Here is a 9,425-nt window from a genome sequence, read left to right as displayed (position 1 = left end):
ATTACTGCCTGAGCCACGTGCTAAATGGCATAGGGAAAAGAAAGTTAGGGAAGTAAACACGTGGCTAAGGGATTGGTGTGGGAAAGAGGGATTCCATTTCATGGGGCATTGGCATCAGTTTTGGAACCGGGAGGATCTGTACCGTTGGGACAGTCTCCACCTGAACCGATCTGGAACCAGTGTTCTAGCAAAAAAGATGAATGGGGTGGTCAGTCAGACTTTAAACTCGTGAGTCAGGGGGGAAGGGAAAGTGAAAGAGACAGGGAGTATGGAGTTAAATGGAAAGATAAGCAACAGGATAGCATGAGTACAGGTGGATTTAAGCTCGAGGCAGACTAGGAATACAGCAAAAAGGAAGGATAGCTTAAGGCATCTTGGGATTTCCAACCTCTCTCATAATGATAAGAAAGTTAGCATTAAGGCACTTTATCTAAATGCTCATAGTATTCGCAACAAAGTAGATGAATTAACAGCACAAATCCTCTTGAATGATTATGATGTGGTAGGCAGCACAGAGACATGGTTGCAGGGAGTTCAGGACTGGCAGTTAAACATCCAAGGATTCACAACATATCGAAAAGACAGGGAGGTGGGCAGAGGGGGTGGGGTTGCCTTGTTAGCTAAGAATGAAATTAAATCTACGGCACTGAATGACATGGGGTCAGAAGATGTGGAGTCTGTGTGTGTGGAATTGAGGGACCACAAAGGCTAAAAACTGTAATGGGAGTTTTGTACAGACCTCCGAACAGTGATCAGAACCAGGGGCGCAAGATGCACCGGGAAATAGATAGGCCATGTCAGAAAGGCAAGGTCATGGTGATCATGGGGGACTTCAATATGCAGGTGGATTGGGTGAATAATGTTGCTGGTGGATCCAAAGAAAGAGAATTCATGGAATGTTTGCAGGATGGCTTTTTGGAACAGCTTGTGATGGAGCCCACAAGGGAGCAGGCTATTCTGGACTTAGTGCTATGTAATGAGCCAGACTTTATAGTAAGGGAACACTTAGGAGGCAGCGATCATAATATGGTAGCGTTCAGTCTGCAGTTTGAAAGAGAGAAGGCAAAATCGGATGTAATGGTGTTACAGTTAAATAAAGGTAATTACAGGGGCATGAGAGAGGAATTGACGAAAATTGACTGGAAGCAGAGCCTAGCGGGGAAGACAGTAGACCAACGATGGCAGGAGTTCATAGGTGTAATTGAGGACACAGTACAGAGGTTCATCCCAAAGAAAACAAAGATTATCTGGGTGGGATTAGGCAGCCATGGCTGACAAAGGAAGTCGGGAAATATATCAAAGAAAAAGAGACAGCCTATAAAGTGGCCAAGAGCACTGGGAAATCAGAAGATTGGGAAGGCTACAAAAACACACAGAGGATAACAAAGAGAGCAATACGGAAGGACAGGATCAAATATGAAGGTAGGCTAGCTAGTAATATTAGAAATGATAGTAAGAGCTTCTTTCAATACATAAGAAACAAACGAGAGGCAAAAGTAGATATTGAGCCGTTCCAAATTGATGCTGGAAGGCTAGTAATGGGAGATAAGGGAGTTAAGCTGAAGAACTTAATAAGTATTTTGCGTCAGTCTTCACAGTGGAAGACATGAGTAGTATGCCAACAATCAGGGAGAGGCAGGGGGCAGAGTTCAGTATGGTAGGCATTACAAAAGAGAAAGTGCTAGAAAAGCTAAAAGGTCTAAAAACTGATCAATCTCCTGGCCCCGATGGGCTACATCCTAGAGTTCTGAGGGAGGTGGCTGGGGAAATAGCGGAGGCTTTGGTCATGATCTTTCAAAAGTCACTGGAGTCAGGGAAAGTCCCAGATGATCGGAAAATTGCTGTTGTAACCCCCTTGTTTAAGAAAGGATCAAGGCAAAAGATGGAAAATTATAGGCTGATTAGCCTAACCTCGGTTGTTGGTAAAATTCTAGAATCCATTGTCAAGGATGAGATTTCTAAATTCCTGGAAGATTAGAACAAGTCAGCATGGATTTAGTAAGGGGAGGTCATGCCTGACAAACCTGTTAGAATTCTTTGAAGAGGTGACAAGTATGTTACACCAGGGAAACCCAGTAGATGTTATCTATATGGACTTCCAAAAGGTCTTTGATATGGTGCCTCACAGGAGGCTGCTGAGCAAGGTGAGGGCCCATGGTGTTTGAGGTGAGCTACTGGCTTGGATTGAGGATTGGCTGTCTGACACAAGGCAGATAGTTGGGATAAAAAACTCTGTCTGAATGGCAACCGGTGACAACTGGTGTCCCACAGGGTTCAGTATTGGGGCCGCAGCTGTTCACCTTATACATTAATGATCTGGATGAAGGGACTGGAGGCATTCTGGCGAAGTTTGCCGATGATACAAAGATAGGTGGACAGGCAGGTAGTACTGAGGAGGTGGGGAAGCTGCAGAAAGATTTAGACAGTTTAGGAGAGTGGTCCAGGAAATGGCTGATGAAATTCAATGTGAGGTTTTGCACTTTGGAAAAAAGAATACAGGCATGGACTATTTTCTAAACGGTGAGAAAATTTGCAAAGCAGAAGTACAAAGGGATCTGGGAGTGTTGGTCCAGGATTCTCTAAAGGTTAACTTGCAGGTAGAGTCCGTAATTAAGAAAGTGAATGTAATGTTGTCGTTTATCTCAAGAGGGTTGGAATATAAAAGCAAAAATGTGCTTCTGAGGCTTTATAAAGCTCTAGTTAGGCCCCATTTAGAATACTGTGTCCAATTTTGGGCCCCACACCTCAGGAAGGACATACTGGCCCTGGAGCGTGTCCAGCAGAGATTCACACGGATGATCCCTGGATGGTAGGTTTAACGTATGATGAACGGCTAAGGATCCTGGGATTGTATTCATTAGAGTTTAGAAGGTTGAGGGGAGATCTAATAGAAACTTACAAGATAATGTATGGTTTAGAAGGAGTGGGCGCTAGGAAGTTGCTGTGGTTGTCGTGGAGTAATGGTGAGCACGCGGGTTTGTGACCACTAGGGTCTGAGTTCAAGTCCCGGGGCAGCCTATTTCAGTCCATTGTTCCCTGAAGATGACAATGCAGGTCAATAGGGTGGTCAAGAAGGCATATGGCATGCTTTCCTTCATTGGGCGGGGTATTGAGTACAAGAGTTGGCAGGTCATGTTGCAATTGTATAGGACATTGGTTCGGCCACATTTGGAGTACTGTGTACAGTTCTGGTCGCCACATTACAAAAAGGATGTGGATGCTTTGGAGAGGGTGCAGAGGAGGTTCACCAGGATGTTAGTGGTATGGAGGGTGCTGCTATGAAGAGAGGTTGAATAGATTAGGATTATTTTCATTAGAAGGACGGAGATTGAGGAGGGACCTGATTGAGGTCTACAAAATCATGAGGGGTGTAGACAGGGTGGAGAGCAAAAAGCTTTTTCCCAGAGTGGGGGACTCAATTACTAGGGGTCATGAGTTAAAGTGAGAGGAGGAAAGTTTAAGGGAGATATGCGTGGAAAGTTCTTTACACAGAGGGTGGTGGGCGCTTGGAACGCGTTGCCAGCGGGGTAGACGCAGACACGTTAGCATCTTTTAAGATATATTTGGACAGGTACGTGGATGGGCAGGGAGCAAATGGACACAGACCGTTAGAAAATAGATGACAGGTTAGACAGAGGATCTTGATCGGCGCAGGCTTGGAGGTCCGAAGGGCCTGTTCCTGTGCTGTAGGTTTCTTTGTTCTTTGTTAGGCGGGGAGACTAGGGCCCATGGGCACAGCCTTAAAATTAGAGGGGGTAAATTTAAAACAGAAATGAGACGACATTTCTTCAGCTAGCAAGTGGTGAGCTTGTGGAATTCATTGCCGCAGAGTGCATTGGAGGCCGGGACGTTGGATGCCTTCAAGGCAGAGATCGACAAATTCTTGATCTCAGAAGGAATCAAGGGCTACGGGGAGAGTGCAGGGAAGTGGAGTTGAAATGCCCATCAGCCATGATGTAAATGGTGGAGTGGACTTGATGGGCCGAATGGCCTTACCTCCACTCCTATGTCTTATGGTCTTATGGGTACAGTACCGGCAGGGGACAGGCCTGTCACTGTATAACACTAGGTTTCAGTACCGGTGGGGAGAGGTTTGTCTCTGTATAACACTGGGGTAGGGTACCGGTGGTGACGGGTCTGTCACTGTATAACACTGGGGTACAGTACCGGTGGGGACAGGTCTGTCTCTGTATCACACTGGGGTACAGTAGCGGTGGGGACGGGTCTGTCACTGTATAACACTGGTGTACAGTACCGGTGGGGACGGGTCTGTCGCTGTATAACACTGGGGTACAGTACCTGTGGGGACAGGTCTGTCTCTGTATAACACTGGGGTACAGTACCAGTGGGGACGGGTCTGTCGCTGTATAACACTGGGGTATAGTACCGGTGGGGACGGGTCTGTCGCTGTGTCACACTGGGGTACAGTACCTGTGGGGACGGGTCTGTCTCTGTATAACACTGGGGTACAGTACCGGTGGGGACGGGTCTGTCTCTGTATAACACTGGTGTACAGTACCGGTGGGGACGGGTCTGTCTCTGTATAACACTGGTGTACAGTACCGGTGGGGACGGGTCTGTCGCTGTATAACACTGGGGTACAGTACCTGTGGGGACAGGCCTGTCTCTGTATAACACTGGGGTACAGTACCGGTGGGGATGGGTCTGTCGCTGTGTCACACTGGGGTAGTGTAGCAGTGGGGACAGGTCTGTCTCTGTATAACACTGGGGTACAGTACCGGTGGGGGACGGGTCTGTCTCTGTATAACACTGGGGTACAGTACCGGTGGGGGACGGGTCTGTCACTGTATAACACTGGGGTACAGTAGCGGTGGGGACAGGTCTGTCTCTGTATAACACTGGGGTACAGTACCTGTGGGGACGGGTCTGTCTCTGTATAACACTGGGGTACAGTACCTGTGGGGATGGGTCTGTCACTGTATAACACTGGGGTACAGTACCTGTGGGGACGGGTCTGTCTCTGTATAACACTGGGGTACAGTACCTGTGGGGACGGGTCTGTCTCTGTATAACACTGGGGTACAGTACCGGTGGGGGACAGGCCTGTCGCTGTGTAACACTGGGGTACAGTACCGGTGGGGACGGGTCTGTCTCTGTATAACACTGGGGTACAGTACCGGTGGGGACGGGTCTGTCTCTGTATAACACTGGGGTACAGTACCTGTGGGGACAGGTCTGTCTCTGTATAACACTGGGGTACAGTACCTTTGGGGACGGGTCTGACTCTGTATAACACTGGGGTACAGTACCTGTGGGGACGGGTCTGTCTCTGTATAACACTGGGGTACAGTACCGGTGGGGATGGGTCTGTCACTGTATAACACTGGGGTACAGTACCTGTGGGGACGGGTCTGTCACTGTCTCACACTGGGGTAGTGTAGCAGTGGGGACAGGTCTGTCTCTGTATAACACTGGGGTACAGTACCTGTGGGGACGGGTCTGTCTCTGTATAACACTGGGGTACAGTACCGGTGGGGATGGGTCTGTCACTGTATAACACTGGGGTACAGTACCGGTGGGGACGGGTCTGTCGCTGTATAACACTGGGGTACAGTACCGGTGGAGACGGGTCTGTCGCTGTATAACACTAGGTTTCAGTACCGGTGGGGACGGGTCTGTCACTGTCTCACACTGGGGTACAGTACCGGTGGGGACGGGTCTGTCACTGTATAACACTGGGGTACAGTACCGGTGGGGACGGGTCTGTCTCTGTATAACACTGGGGTACAGTACCTGTGGGGACAGGTCTGTCTCTGTATAACACTGGGGTACGGTACCGGTGGGGACAGGTCTGTCTCTGTATAACACTGGGGTACAGTACCTGTGGGGACAGGTCTGTCTCTGTATAACACTGGGGTACAGTACCGGTGGGGACGGGTCTGTCTCTGTATAACACTGGGGTACAGTACCGGTGGGGACGGGTCTGTCACTGTATAACACTGGGGTACAGTACCTGTGGGGACGGGTCTGTCGCTGTATAACACTGGGGTACAGTACCTGTGGGGACGGGTCTGTCGCTGTATAACACTGGGGTACGGTACCGGTGGGGACAGGTCTGTCCCTGTATAACACTGGGGTACAGTACCGGTGGGGGACTGGTCTGTCCCTGTATAACACTGGGGTACAGTACCTGTTGGGACGGGTCTGTCACTGTCTCACACTGGGGTAGTGTAGCAGTGGGGATGGGTCTGTCGCTGTATAACACTGGGGTAGTGTACCAGTGGGGATGGGTCTGTTGGGGGGGGCAGGGGCGGGCGCGGGCGCGGGGGCGGGGGGCGGCGGGGGGAGGGGCGGTGTGGTGCAGGGGGGTAGTGGGGCGGGCGCGGGGGCGGGGGGCGGCGGGGGGAGGGGCGGTGTGGTGCGGGGGGTAGTGGGGCGGGGCGGTGCGGGGGGGTGGGGGGAGGGGCGGTGTGGTGCAGGGGGGTAGTGGGGCGGTGCGGTGCTGGGGGGGTGGGGGGAGGCGGTGGTGTGGTGCAGGGGGCGGCGTGAACAGCCAGAGGTTTGTACCGATGATACACAAAGGAAGAGTGACAAAATGTTGCAATGAGTGTTCAGACAGCTCGGCCGTAAATCAATAAGCAGGATCTCCAGGGTTGTAAACTCCGGATTACTCTCTGTGCCGTGTGGTAGTAACGAGACAACGAACAGAAAGATAATACAGCTTAACACTTGGCTAAGGAGCTGGTGCAGGGGGGAGACTTTCAGTCCTTTGGATCATTGAGACCTCTTGGCGCTTGTACACAAAGGACGGGTTGCTCCTCAACTGGAGAGGCATCAACACAGATGTTCGCTAGTGCAATTCGGGTGGATTTAAATTAAGGGGTGGTGTGGTGGGACCAAAGCAGCAGGTCAGAAAGTGACCGTCTCCCACAACGAGGTTAGAAGGATTTAACTGGGAGGGCCAGTTGAATGACCGTGGCGAGAGAAGGATTCAGAAAAGATCAAAATGTGAGCTGCAAGTTGGGAGTAAATGATGAGATGAGTCTCATAGTTATGAGGGATTCCTAAATAAGGATGTAGAGTGTGGTGTGCAGGCAAATGTTCAAAGAGAAAGACAAGTCAGCGGAACCTAGTTAAAAACCTTGTACCTGAATGCACACAGCATTCGGAATAAAATTGAGGAACTGAATCAGTGACAAAAGGGTCTAACCTGCTGTGCATTAAAGAAAAGGCAAGCTTTGTACAATTAATGGTAGGGTAGTGTTGTAGAACGGAGGGGCCTAGGGGTTCAGCTACATAATTCTTTGACATTTGTGTCACATGCAGGCAGGGTGATGGAGAAGGTGTTTCGCACACCTACCTTCCTTGCTCAGTCCAGGAGTTGGGATGTCACATTGAAGTTGTACTGGACACTACTGAGTCCTCTTCTGGAGCACCGTGTCCAGTTCTGGTCACCCTGCTGCAGGAAGGATATTGTTAAACTGGCAAGAGTTCAGAAAAGATTCACAAGGATGCTACTTGGTATGAAGGATTTGAGAGGTCAGGGAGGCTGGGACTACTTTCATGATGGAATTTTATAAAATCATGGGGGTTTTAGATAAGGTGGACAGTCTTTTTCCCTAGGGTTGGGGGATTTCAAGAGTAGGGAGAGTAGGAGACACATTTTTAAGGTGCGAGGAGAACAATTTACAAAAACAAAATGAGGACAATTTTCTGACACGGAGAGTGGTTCACCTGTGCCAGAGGAAGTGGTAGATGTGTGTACAGCTACACTGTTTATAAGGCATTTGGATAAGTGCATGAATAGGAAAGGTTTGGATGGACTTGGGCCAAGCTCAGGTAGGTGGGACTAGTTTAGTTTGGGAGCATGGTCAGAATGGACTGGTTGGGCTGAAGGGTCTGTTTCTGTGTGTGTATGGCATGGAAATAAAATCCATGGGAAGAAACACCTTGTTAGGAGTAATTTCCCAGCCCTTGAACAGTCGGGTATATTATAAACCAGGGGCTAATGAGGGCTTGCAACAAGGGCACAATCATAATTATGGGTGATGTGAACTTGCATATTGACTGGATTTATCAATTTGGCACAGGTAGGCTGACAGAATGGTTCATAGAGTATATGAGGGATTCTTAGAGCCAACCAGAGAACTGGTTACTGTAGGCTTGGTATTCTGTAATGAGGAAGGATTGCTGAATGGCTTTGTAGTTACAAGGATCGTCTTGGAAGGAGTGAACACAACATGCTAGTGTTTTAAGTTCAAATCAAAAGAGTGAAGTCAGAGTTGTAAATGAGAGTTCTACTGTTGAGCAAAGGAAGGAGGAAGGAGTTGGTCTGAGTGGGCTGGACAGGACAGTGGAAGAACAGTAGCAGAAGCTGAGGGAGATACTATACATGCCTCAATTGAAGCATATTTCGGAGAGGAAGTGGAATTGTAAGAAAGTATCTATAGTTAGCAAAGGGCCACAGAAGGTTTTACAGAAATATTAGCTAAGGGTCACTCAAAACAAAAGCAAAAGAGCATAGATGAACTGTAAAAGGAAACTGGTAGAAATCATTGGTGCTGCTAGCAAATGAATGAGTAAGGATATGAGAAGGAAGAGAATAGTGAAAGGGGATGGTGATGAAAATGGAGAGGTGATAATGAGAAAACTTAGAAATGGCACACCCACAAATCCGTTTTGTTTTCACAGTAAAAGACAACAATTTCTTGCAGTTATTGCAGAGGAATCCGGTGGAATTATTAGGGAGAGGGTATTAGCTACATGGATGGGATTGAAGGCAGATAAGTCCCCAGAGCCTGGTGGCCTGCACCCGAGGGTTTTAAAGGAGGTGGCAGCAGAGATTGAGGATGCATGAATTGTGAAAACCTCGCTGCATTCTGGCAGGGTACCAGTGTATTAGAAACATGTCAATGTGACACACTTACTCAAAGGAAGAGATCGGTAAGAAGTGAGAAACGATAGAGTGGTTAGATTAACCTCTGTCGTGGGGAAGTGGCTGGAATGCACTGCTTGAGGTTGAGGTTGAGACTGACTGCGTTGCACAATAGCTCACAGATACAGAGTGGGGTGGGGGGTGAAGACGAGGAGAAACTCTGCTGGGAATAAGCTTTTGGTGAACTCTTCCTCAGGAAGATGGGAATCCTGTGAGGTGTAAGAGTGATCTGGGAGTGAGGGGGTTGGGGAGCTGGGACAGTCTTCATCAAATGCAGTGAGATGCTGCAGCTAGGAACAAAGGAGAGGGAGGGTTTCTGCAAACGTGAGGGAATATTGGGAAATGTCAGTCACCCCGGACCCAGCACTGCGCTGAGCCCTCCAAGCTGCTGGCATTGTGTATATACTTTTGTAAGCAGGGCAGAAAGGGTTCACCCAGCAAGGATGCTCGGGTGATCGAGTATGTTTGGATGGTCAGTGCCTGTACCCACTGTGGGTTCGGAGAAGGATAGGAAAACACAAGGATTCAG

This window comes from Stegostoma tigrinum, chromosome 46 (genome assembly GCF_030684315.1).
Source record: "Stegostoma tigrinum isolate sSteTig4 chromosome 46, sSteTig4.hap1, whole genome shotgun sequence".
Classification (NCBI taxonomy): Eukaryota; Metazoa; Chordata; class Chondrichthyes; order Orectolobiformes; family Stegostomatidae; genus Stegostoma; species Stegostoma tigrinum.
This window is presented reverse-complemented; position numbering follows the sequence as displayed.